We start from the raw sequence: 13031 nt of genomic DNA, 5'->3' as shown, positions 1-13031 counted from the left end.
TGCTGAATGATAATAAAACTTGCTTTTTATAATTTTAGTGACTTATTGAGTAATTGAGAAAAAAACGTAGATTTCTAGTGATTCTTTAGATTAAGTACAGTTATGGTGGGGAAAGTGAAGAAGATACCATAATCGAACTATTAGTAGGATTTGTCAGAAATGCACAAACGAAATTCTGTATATTTAGCAAAATGGAAGATTTAAGGACTATAATCATTCTTTCGCATTCTAGTAACTTAAGACCATAGGTTTAAGAGGAATAATTTTGTTAGAATAACACATAAACATATCCTTTAAGTAGAAACCATTGCATTGTTATAGAAAAAAATCTTCTGTTGGAGAAACAGAATAATCTTTTTGTTACTTATACATTAAAAAGCATTGTTTAAAAAAAAAAACAACAACAAACCTACAAGGTTGTCTATCCCTTGAGCAGTAAAATTATCCATCTTCCCAAACAAATATATTAAACTACTCCTGGTAGAACTCCAAGTTAACCTGTTTTGGTTTTATTTTCACTTTGTCCTTTGGTAATATTAACAAATGAAAAATTGAAGACATTAATTGGTGTTTATAACCTTTGACCTTTCAGAAATAGAAGGTTTCTCACTTAAATTTTAAATCCTTTAGTCCAGTACTACCTTGGTGTCTGGCTACTTAAAGACCTATGAGAATGCAGTTAGTGTGAATTATATTAGCTGTTTTATATATAAAAACATATTTTCTCTCGTAGTTTTTTTTTTTTTTAATTTCTGTAGTGCTGATGAGCAGAAAATGAGAAAGCAGAATTTACAGTAAAGCAAAAAGCTTAAACTCAGGTATCTTGAGTAAGGAGTATAGTTAGTGTACTTGAAATTTTAAGAGGAAAGCAAGGAATATAAAGCAAAGTGAGATGTTTGATTTCTTATTAATAACTTGCTAGTCTTTAAGGCATACCTTTCAATACCTATGTTGGACCATAGGAAACAGAAGTCACCCTTAGAAAACAGGAGTCTATATAAGTCAGTGAGAGGAAATGGTATTTGTCATTTCAAAGACCTGAGAATTTATTAAGACTGTATAATTAGTGGAGAAATACATAATAACATGACAATAATATATATTTTTTAACTTTTTTGAAAAGATTTTTAAAAATATTTTTATTTTTAAATTATAGTTGACATACAATATTAGTTTCAGGTATAGAACATAATTTCTCAATAAGAAATGATTAAAGAAAGGACCATTCATAATAGAAATGTACACCTATACACAAATCTAAACCTAGCCCAATCTGGTTTTCAAAAATTTACTTATTTACTTGGGATGATTTTATTTTCATTCCAGACTGGGTGGGGTAGATATTTGGGGGATATTATAGTTTAGCAACTTATAAGAGCCTTAAATTCCTTTCACAGTATTGTTGAATTGTGATAAAATGGGAACACCAAACAGGGAAGATATCCAAGGTGATAAAAGTCATTTAGCAGAAAAAAATCAAGAATAAGGATGACAGAAATAACAATTCTGCAGAGAGAAAGGATTTTGGCGTTTGTCCTAAGGGTTCTATAGTTCTCAACCCCATTTTGAGAAATCAAGATCTATAGAATGCAGATGTCTTTGAGTTACAAAAATAACCAGATGTCCTTATTAGTAGAAGCAAATGTTTGCCTCTTAATTTACATAAAACTATATGCAGAAAATCTCTGGGTGAAATATTGTGTAAATATGGCAGCAAAGAAAATTGTGGCATAAAAGGATCAATCCTAAATACCTAATCATAAAAGTTATAGCTTGAAAAGGAAAAAAAAATCTTTAAGACTTATGTAGATTTAAAGGTAAAGAGGTAAATTAAGTTAGTTATGCTTTTGCTCACATGATAGGTGAACTTGTTTTATTTTATTATGTATGTCTTTTTATTCCAAATCCCCGATGAGTTTTTATTCATTTTACCGAATTTAACTACTTTGCATTGTCATTGAATTTTAAACAGTAAACATATTCATGAAACTAATTTTTTTCTGAATGAATGATAGTCTCTGAGTTCTGTCAAGAAAAACAGCCTTTTCAAAGAAAAAAAATAACAAGATTCAAATTCTAAAAAAGAAAAAAAGAAAAACTACCTACAGTAGTATGTAAATGTCCCCTTTGCAAGCCAATTGGGATTTTAAAAATATGAAGCCAAATTATTATGGATGTGGTTTGGTGACTGCATTGGGATGTTAAGCAGAATAATTGGTAAAAAAAAATCTACTTGAAAGGGCAAGGTATGAAGCTTTTTTGTTTGTTTTAAAATTAAGCCTCTAGAGTCAGAGAACCTTTAGAGTTTAAATGGACTATTACTTTTGATGTGGAGCATATTAACATAATTATAAACTTTTATATACTCATAGTCATTTCTAAGTTGATGTTCAAACCTTTGATTAAGAAGTCACAAAGCTAAATGTGTTCAGACAGCTGTGTAATATCTCTACTATTCACAAAAAAGAGATAACTGTTTTACCTTTTTTTGTCCCCATATTTATTGGTAGAAATTTGTCTTCCTATAGCTATTCTTCTAACAGTGAAATATTAAAATGCTATATTATGATATGTTCAGTACTTGAAAGTTAACAGAAGCAGTGCTGCTTCTTTATGCCCTTGCCTTGTCATTCTCTGGTGCAGCTCGTCTCTTTCATTCTCCTTATCAGAGTATCTCAGTGCTTAGTTGAGCTTGTTTATCTTAAAAGAGCAGGAGGCAGGCTTTTAGGGAGTAAGCTACGTGTTCCAGTATAACAGGCACCAATGCTGTTTGACTTGAAAAACATTTGATCTCTTACATTAACAGCCCATGTCACTGTAATAGTCGGGCTGTTGTTCAGTTTTCTATTATTTTAGCTTTGAAATAACTGTTAGTGCTGCTCCAAAATCTCCGTGTTTAAAATTATATATTGGCTGTCCCTCCAGGACTCGTAAGTAAACAAGGTGATATGTGTGGCCAGAGGGAGCATATTTTGTTAGCTTTGTTTTAAATAAGAACCTTGCCTATCTAAAGATGGGTTTTTGTCTGATCCTTGATATTGTGCTGCATGACTTTGCTTGTGTAAATTTGCAGATCTAGCAGTATATTAAAGCAGTTTTTTAGTTGCTAATTTGTATGCTCAGTAACTATTAATTATGAACTTACATATTTTTTCTTGAATAATAAAGCATTTAGTTTTCTTAGGAAGCTTAACTTCAGGTATCCTGCACGATTTCTCTAAGTACAGCAGTTTGTACAGTAGTTGTTGAAAATGACAAGCAAGAATTTAAGGGCTATATCTGTTAAGTATTACTTAGCTTAATTTTAAATATTCAGTTATTGGTAATTTCTGTGCTAGGAATAGTTTGACATTTGGAATCAGGTAGCAGTATTTAAATAAAAGAAAATATAATTTGTAACATCAGGTTTTTCTTCCTTTTTAAGAGTACTTCTTATTTCAATAGGTGATAGAATGGCAACTTACTATAATAGTAGTAGAATGGCAGCAGACAATTTTATTTCTTCTGTCCTCTGTTTATTTTCAAGAACTCGGTTTGTTTTCCTATTCTAATTCTTTTCTGATATGATACAACACTACCAGGCCACCCAGCACTTTCTTTGAATTTAACCTAAAATACATCAGCCAGCACAAACATAATTGGTTGAAAAGCAGCCATCTATCTGGGGAGTTCTTCTAAATACTGAATGTGTCATGTGCTTTGACATGACATATCTGTAGTATCTCTGAATACAGAAAGCACTTTCGGCGTTAGTTGTAGGTGTTAAAGCAATAGTGTGTTTTAAGAATGTGTGCTGTACAAATTCTGGCTTGTGAGGTAATGACAAGTGTTTGCCTGCATAGGCAATATATTTTTCCCCCTGAGGTCCCCACACACCTAGTTTCCCTCAAGCTCATCATCTCTGTCAGGTTAATCAATAGGCACCGTATGGCAGAGGGTCAGTAATCAGTGTCATCGTGCCTTTAAATCGTGTTGAAAATTTGCTTAAAGCCTGGGCCAATTAACATCGAGATGATGAATGGATGGGAAGATGGGAAGAGCCTGACGCTCAGGGGCTTTGTGAGGAGGAGATGCTCAGCTGTTGAGCAGCAGACACCAGCGAATAAAATCAGCCATTCATGTGAGCTCAGTCCACCCACTCTTAATGATAATGTCAATCTAGCAAAATATATACACATTGGAGTTGTCACGAGTTCATAAATCAAAGGAGTTTGTCAAAGGCATTCAGATTAACGAGGCAGCAGCAATAACAAGTCAAATTTGCATAGAGAATTGCTTGAATCTCAGTAAATTATGATCCTGTTTTTCATTTGATTATTTGCTAATGTCTCAAGAGGGAAAATGATTATATTAGCATGCAAAATCTACTCCAGAAGTAGAAATCTGAGGTATAGAAGACCAGCACACTATGACAATTAATCAGTTTCTGCATACTAGCATAAATGCACAAGGCCCAGAAATGAACTTCTTTTTTATTATTATTTCTCCTTGCTACTGATCCAAATGGTTCAGCTTGACAGAGACTTTATATTGCTTTAACAGTGTTCTGAATTGTGCCTGCAGGCAAGACATAGTTATGCAGCTATAACCAACCTATCCATCTGCCAACCAGATTGGAATTCTCCTATCCAAGGCTTCCATTAACCCCCACTGACAGCTCCAAACAGGATTAAGAATTTGGAAGCATAAAAAATAGTTGTTCTTTGCAAATGTACACAATCCCTTTGCATTTTGAGAAAGGTGCTGTATCTGTAGTGTTTTATTATTAGTGTCGGACAGTGTAGCAGGGGGGGAAGCCTAGTTGGCATTTTTTTAAACTTCTGTCACAGGGAGTAAGGCTGTACTAATGGCAGTGCTGTGTGTTTGGTTGTCTCAGAGAGTGCTTTCCATTATATCTCGTTCCTAGCAGTGTACTTGAATTGGTGTATTACTAGAAAATATCACTTCTTGAAAGCTTTAACTGGTGGGTCTTACTGAAGTTTAGCAGTATAGGGAGGCTTTGATATGGTTATGGTTTAATAGAGTAGGTCAAAGGATAAACGTGCGAGAGAAGCAGTGTGCATGAAAACATGCCCGAAAATGTTATCTTATGAGGACACTTCAGGTCCTCCCTAAAACTGGTTCTGGAATAGTATTCTTCAGTCAGTTTCTGAACTTAAATGACCTGTTTTTCCTATTGTATCCTAGAAAGATCGTTCAAAATTTGTTTAAACACACACACACATACACACACACACACACACACACACAGTGTTTTATCACCTTTCATTGAAGAGTTTGAATGATTTTTATCTATGTAACTAAATTACCTTTAACTTTGTAGAAAAATAATTGTTTTCTGGTTTTGAAAATTGCAAATCACATATATTTGGAGAGCCTATAATTAGCTCCAAATCCTATAATAATGGGGAAAAATGTTAATCCAATTACTGATTTACCAGTCAAGCCCATTATATGTTTCCTGTTTGCATCTAGCTATTAGAAATTGGCCTCAAGATTTTTTTCTTCACGTGGGTTGTCATTCTACATGATAACGAACAAATGATTCCATTTAAAAATGAGCTTAAAATCAGTTATAATTCACCACAATTTACCTGCTTTGCTAAAGTGATATAATTTTCCTGGTTACAGAGTTCTTTGTATTCTCTCAGTGAAGAACGTGGCATAGATGGAAAATGTTACTTCTAGTTTTGGAGCTGGTTATTTTATTTATAACAGATGTCTATTCAAACAGGCTCAGGCTCTGTTGCACTATCCAACCTTGAGCAAAATGCTTACTCAAAGATTATTATAAGTCATTATGAGTGGCTTGACTTTTCATCACTGTGTAAATTAGTTTAGTTTTTCATTTGATTATATAATCAACTCTTAATTATCCATGTCATCAGGAGTGTGTGTTCGAATAGATAACTGAAAACAGTAAATACACCACTTACTAGGTCATGGAGAATATTGCCCTAGCAATATTGAAACTACTGTGTGCTACTTTCAGAACCTCTCTACTTTTTATTTTAGACACCAGAAACCTCTGAAAAGTTAGGAATACTTTGCTGATCCACAGAAGAACTTTTCCTTCTTAATCAAGGGGTCAGCAAACTTTAATAAACATTTGAGGCTTCGTGCACCATAGGATCTCTGTCATGACTACTCTTTCCATTGTAATGTGAAAGCAGCTATAGACAAAAGATAAATAAATGGAGGTGGCTAAGTTTCAATAAAATTATTTGCAAAAACTTTGTTTAGAGAAGGAGCTTGCTAACTCGTGCTCTGAATTATCATACTGGCATTATAAGTGGTGGGATGGTAGGACTATAGTTGGGCTATCACTTTGAAGTTGTTCTGCTTTGAAAATCATTTTAAAGCTATCTGGACAGTGTGGGTATAGGGTTTCAATTATTTATTGAGCCCTTATTATCTGTATATTATCTAATGTGTTGGGAGGTGGAGGGAACCACAAAGACTGCCTAATGAGTTTTTGGTCTTATTGAGACTGAACGTTTTTCTAACTAAGTGACAAATTGTGTGGACTAAGATAAAAATTTTAAGGAATTTCCAGTAAAATGGAGTAGTTGTATGATTTCTTAGAGAAACGGCAGTCGAAATTCATTTTAAGAATGGATAGGACTTGAATAGATTAATTAATTTTCTTGTGTTTATGATTGTTGAGTGAACTAGACTAGAATGAAAGGTTCTTCCAGGCTGAAAATTTCAAGATCATATCACATGTTTATGAGACTATGAAGAGACTTGCTTAACTAGGGCAGAAATGTATGTTGAAGGAAATAACTTGATGTAATGCAGCAGAAAATTCTGGAAGATTTTACAAACCAGGCCCAGAACTTCGTATTTGATTTCATAGAAACAAAGAGCCACTAATAGGTTTTGAGGAAAAAAGACCACATGACAGTAGGGATGTTTAAGAAAGATTAATCTGGCAATAGCATTTAGTCCAATAAACATCTTAAAACTCACATTATGTTTGCAAGCATTGTGCTGAGACACTGGAAAATGGAGATGAAAAAGAAACTGGCCCTGCCCGGAAGGAACTTACAGTAGTCTAGGGTTGGGGTGAGAAGCTTGTTCATTTAGAAATATAATGTAGAAAGAATATAAAGAATATGTGCCACAATAGAAATAAAATGCTAATTAAGAATAATTAATTTCACCTGGGGTTAAGTGGAATGGAGGCGGCAAGAGATAATCATAGGCTTCTCAGAGAAGGTATCGTGTTAGTTGACTCTTGAATCAGGATAAAGAAGAGAGCAGAAAAGAAGGCTATTAAATGTCAAGGGACTAGAATCAGCAAAAGCACAGGGATGTTTTTCTCATTTTGGAGAATGATAAATAATGTCATGTAAATGGTGCAAGAGACTTTGAAAAAGTAAGTTGGCCAGATTGTGGATGCTGTACTAAGATGTTTGGACTTACCCTGTAGGTGACAGAGAACTATAAAAGGTTTTTGAACAGAGGAGTAATGCCTTTTTAGAACGATGATTCTGACAGTATTGTACAGAATGGATCAGATATATGTTTAGGCAAGGATACTAGAAGGCTTTCTCAATATCCTGATTCAAGAGTCAACTAACACGATACCTTCTCTGAGAAACCTATGATTATCTCTTGCCTCCTCCATTCCACAATAGTAATAGCACTGATAAGAGGTATTGGTGGTCTAGACTGGAGTAGAGGCAGTGGAAATGCAAACTATTAAATAGATGATTCATGGGAGAAACTGAGACCTGAAATGATTAGATACATTCAAAGGAAAAAAAGGGGGTGGGAGTAAAAATTGAGGATTTAAATGCAGCATGGAAAGAAAAGTTTGAAGGGTAAGAGCTGACCTAGAATGGGTGAGAATGGTAAAAGAGTGCTTAAAATTTGGATATGTTGATTTTGACACAGTTTAAGTTTATCATCTGAATACTTTTTTGATGTGATTCCTTCTTTTTTATTAACCCTGGGTTACTTCTGGAAACATTTTATTCAAAATACATCCCTGTGATCTAATGCACGAGGGTTAACATTTCACTTTATTGACTTTTTCCTTCCCAAACTTCTGTTTGCAGGAGTTACAACCTAAATACTTTCATTTTGAAGTTAAATTCAAAGTTGTCAGTGAGGCTTTTGTTCTGCCCCTTTTAATTCTAGGCTAGTAAATACTGGGCTAAGAGATAAAAATTTGCGTTAATATGAAAAGTAATAAGTTCAGTAGTATCTTTTCAGAAATATTTTAATGTAATGCTATTATTTATACAATATTGTTATTCCAAGTACATTCTACAAGTAATTTACTATAATGAAACTTTCAATCTGAGTGTTGTGAATGAGTTCTGAGCAGTCATGTTTTTCTGTTCGGATTAGGGTTAAGTGGTAGACTATAACTTTTATTTATATTTGATGGAATTTACCCCCCAAATTATTTTTCATTTATTTCACTTTTATTTTTCTATTTCTTAACATATTTTCATCTAAGTTTCATCTATTTTATTTGTTAATTTTTATTTTGACATAATTTCAGATTTACAGAAAAGTTGAAAGAATAATACAAAGACCCCTACTTATCACACAGATTCTCCATATGTTAACATGTTACCACATTTGCTTTATCTCTATACATATGCATATACTCACATCCATTTATTTGTTTTTCTGAACCATTTGAAGGTTATAGACATAATAACCCTTTACCCCTAAATATTTCATTGTGTTTCCTAAAAACAAGGACATTCTTTTAAATAATCACAGTACCAATTACCAAAATCAGGAAATTGACAATATAAACAAACTGCAGTACAGTCATACAATGATACTGCTTGACAATATAAAGAACTACTGATATATGTGACAGAATAAATGAATCTCAAATATGTTATGCTAAGTGAAAAAAGAGAGCCTCAAAAAATTACATACTGTATGATTCTATTTTATGACATTTTGGAAAAGACAAAATTATTGAGACCAAAAATAAATCAGTGATCACTGGTTATTGGGGAAAGAGATTGTCCATATAAAGGGGCAGTGCAGAGGAATTTGGGGAGTGATGGAATTGCTTTATATATTGAGTGTGGTGGTAGTTACACAACTGTATGCTTTTGTCAAAACTCATAGAACTATACACCAAAAGTGTGAATTTTTCTGTGTGTAAAATTTTAAAGTGGGAAAACAATCAGGAAATTAACATTGATACAGTGTTATTAGCTCATCTAGAGACTTTATTCAAAATTTTCCAGTTGTTCCAATAATGTCCTTTGTATCATTATGTCATAATACCCATTCAGTAGTTATCCATCAAAATCAAATAAAAGAGAGGGTCAAATATCATATAAAAGAGAAAGAAAATTGTGGAATGGGCTAGATATTACTCATCCTTTTAAGCTCAGGTCACTATTTTTCACTATTTAATTCAGTGTAGAGGAGTTTACTATTAATTTTGTTTCAGCCTCCCCAAATAATCTCAGGTAACAAGTTGCATTCAGTTGTCATGTCTTTTTAGTTTCCTTTAACATGAAACAGTTCCTTAGCCTTTCTTTGTATTTTATGACCTTGACATTCTTTGTTTAGCACAGACTAGTAATTGTATAGGATGACCCTCAATTTGGTTTAGTCTGATGTTTTCTCATGATCAGATTGAGGTTATGTTTTGGGAGGGCAAGTTTACCTCAGAAGTCATAATGTTAAACTGGTGTCTGTCAGATTACTCCACTGTGAGGTTACTGTTTTTCTTTTTGTAATTATTAAGTATCGTATGGAGAAAAATTTTGGGTGGAGAAGGGAAAGGCACTCTATAGCTCTGAGTTTTGGTCTCAGGCAGTAATCATCTTTTAAGTTCCTTCACTTTTCATACCTTAGATGTTTTCATAACACTCACTCCCCATCTAAAACAGATAAAATAGAGGATCAGAAGGAAGAAAATTGTGGATATGGGCTAGATAGTTACTACTCATCCTGTTAGGGTTCAGATCACTATTTTTCACTATCTAATTTAATATAGATAGTTTACCATCAATTTTTTTTTCATCCCAAGCACCTGTAGAATAAAAATGTGATTTATAATATCTTTAGCATAACAAACTTCCACTATAAAGTAATTAGGCTTCTAAGTTTATTATAATGATATTTTAACAAAACATAATTAATTTGAAATACAGGACCTTACATTGAGCTAAACAGGTTTAGATAATCTAAAATGGGATTTTATTTAAAGGAGGGCAGAACTTCGTAGTCTGGGAATAGTTACTTGCAATTATAAGTTTATAAAATACTGGCTTAATTGAATACAGTTATAAGTGAATATTGGCTTAAGTTTTTATTGTATACGACACTTAATGTTAGTGTTTAAAACATCGATCTATACTTAAAAAAAAAAATTAAGTACAAGTAAACCTCAGAGATATTGCGGGTTTGGTTCCAGGCCATCGCAAAAAAATGAGTACAGGCACACCTCAGACGTGTTGTGAGTTTGGTTCCAGACCACTGTAATAAACAAGTATCACAATAAAGTGAGTACTACTCTTTTTGCTGGTGGGGAGGGTCTTGCCTTCGGTTTGTAAAAAACACAACATCTGTGAAGTACAATAAAACTAGGTATGTCTTTATACAAATTGACTCTTGCCATCCTTTGATTCTCTTATAATGGCATGTATTGCTAGTTTCCTTATTTGGAATGCTTTATAGTCATTAACTATATCTCTTCCTCATTTTTTGGTAGATAGTCTGCATTCTTTTTTTCAAAATGGAAAAGAGCAGTTAGAACCCTTAAGTTATTGAGTCTCTGTCCCTTGCTTGTACTATAGCATGTTTTTTTTTTCTTTGTCTTAATTTTAGGGACCTTTACCTTAAAATGATCATCACAAATGTAAAATATCAAATTAAACTTCATAAGAAATTTCTGCTCAAAAGGAACACCTTAGTTCCAACAGAGTACAAAGGAAAGTACTGGCCTTTCAAGTCATCTAAAGGTGAAAGATGAAGCACACAGGTGTTAGCCACAGAGGTTCAAGGGGTTAAAATAACTATATATATGCTATTTATCCTTTAATATCTTTTAAAATATATTTGATAGAAACCAAAAAAGTATAACTAATATCTAAGTTTAAACACAGTTATGGTACTATACTGTACTAATGATTTTATATGAAAATTTTCCGATAAACTAATATGTAGGAAAGAATTTCTGGATCTAAATATAAAGTAACTCCCCAATTAGAATAAGATGAATATATGTAATATAGCGAGTATATCAACTGTAAATTTTAAAATAGTAACATTACAAATGTAGTTGTGGAAAATAGAACCCAAATAATATATATTTGGATTTTCTGTATTTTGCCTTGCAAATAGTGATTTACATGTGTTGATTACCAATTTTTTTCAATTATTTTTTATTGTAGTAAAATGCACAGAACGTAAAATTTACCATCTTAACCATTTTTAAGTGTACAGTTCAGTGGTGTTAAATACATTGGTAATGTCATACAGCCATCAACCCCGTCATTTCCATAACTCTTTTCATCTTGTAAAATTGAAACTCTGCACCCATTAAACAATAACGCCCCATACCCCCCTTCTCCCATTGTCTGGCAATCACCATTCTACTTTCTCTATGATTTTGACTATTCTAAGTATCTCATATAAGTCCAGTCATTCAGTATTTGTCTTGCTGTGAATGGCTTATTTCACTTAGTATAATGACCTCCAGTTTTATCTATGTTGTAATATATGTCAGAATCTCCTTTTTTAAGGCCAAATACTATTCTATTGTGTGTGTATACTACATTTTGCTTATCCCTTCATCTATCAGTGGATACTTCGATTACTCCATGTTTTAGCTGTTATGAATAATGCTGCTATGAACATGGATGTAGAAATATCACTTTGAGACTCTGCTTTCAGTTCTTTGGGGGTAGATACTCAGAAGTGCAGTTGTTGGATTATGTGGTAATTCTATTTTTAATTTTTTGAGGAACCACCATATTGTCTTCCATAACAGTACATTTCCAAAAATGTACAATTTTACATTCCCAACAACAGTGCACAGGAGTTCCAGTTTCTCAATACCTATTATTTTCTGTTGTTTTTTCTTTTTTGATAGTAGTCTTCTTCATAAATATGAGATGGTATTTCCTTGTAGTTTTGATTGGTATTTCCAAAATAATTAGTGATGTTGAACATCTTTTCATGTGCTTTTTGGCCGTTTGTAAATCTTCTTTAGGGAAATGTCTGTTCAAGTCCTTTGCCTATTTTTGAATTGGTTCGTTGAGTTTTACAATTTTTCTATATATTCTGGATATTAATCCTTTATCAGATATATAGTTTGCAAGTATTTTCTCCCATTCTGTGGGTTGTCTTTTTATTCTGTCAATGTTTAGAACTCTGAACATGCTTTCAGTTGGACTGTTGTGTTTTTCCCCCCTTTTAAGTATTTAAAAATCTCATTGACATTTTAGGGTCCTCTAGCTGCTGTTTGAAGTGATAGTGGCAAGAATGGACTCCAATCCTAAACCGCTGACTAAATGTTGTTTAGAGCTAAGTACTATGCTATTTTTAATAAAGAAGAAAATCAAATCTGAGAGGAGGAAGAGAAGAAGAACTCTTTTTTTAAGATCCAGACTTTGAGAACTTATACTGGCCAAACATTTACTGTAGTTTAAAACTATTTACAATCATAGGTAATCATCATGGTTTAAGTTGTTATCAGCTAAGCATAGACTGGAGCTTTCTTATACCCAGTGTCAATCTGAATTTTCAAAAAGCAATAAACCAGACTTCTAATGAATATGATCTGCTAGGCAGTGCTTAAATATAGATGAAATACTTTCCACCTAGACCCCTACATACATTTATTTATATACATGGGCATATGTTTTCCTTTACGTAAGTGTATGTCTGTATGTATATAAATCTTCAAATGAATAAATGCATAAATATACATGGTATTCTAGCTTACAGAATTAGAAATGTAATTCAGTTTACTCCCACAGAATAAGATTGAAGATAATGAGAACTGAATTAAAGCTTACTTTCTTTCACAG

At 32.9% G+C, this 13031-nt stretch overlaps 1 protein-coding gene across 8 annotated transcripts in view; it reads left to right on the top strand.

The window, feature by feature from the left end:
* Nucleotides 1-13031, top strand: part of BTRC (beta-transducin repeat containing E3 ubiquitin protein ligase) — a 148571-nt gene that overhangs the window by 66591 nt on the left and 68949 nt on the right. The window lies entirely within an intron of this gene.

This window comes from Pteropus alecto, unplaced genomic scaffold (genome assembly GCF_000325575.1).
Source record: "Pteropus alecto unplaced genomic scaffold, ASM32557v1 scaffold88, whole genome shotgun sequence".
Lineage (NCBI taxonomy): Eukaryota > Metazoa > Chordata > Mammalia > Chiroptera > Pteropodidae > Pteropus > Pteropus alecto.
The sequence above is the reverse complement of the archived record's forward strand: the minus strand, read 5'-3'. Positions and strand labels throughout refer to the sequence as shown.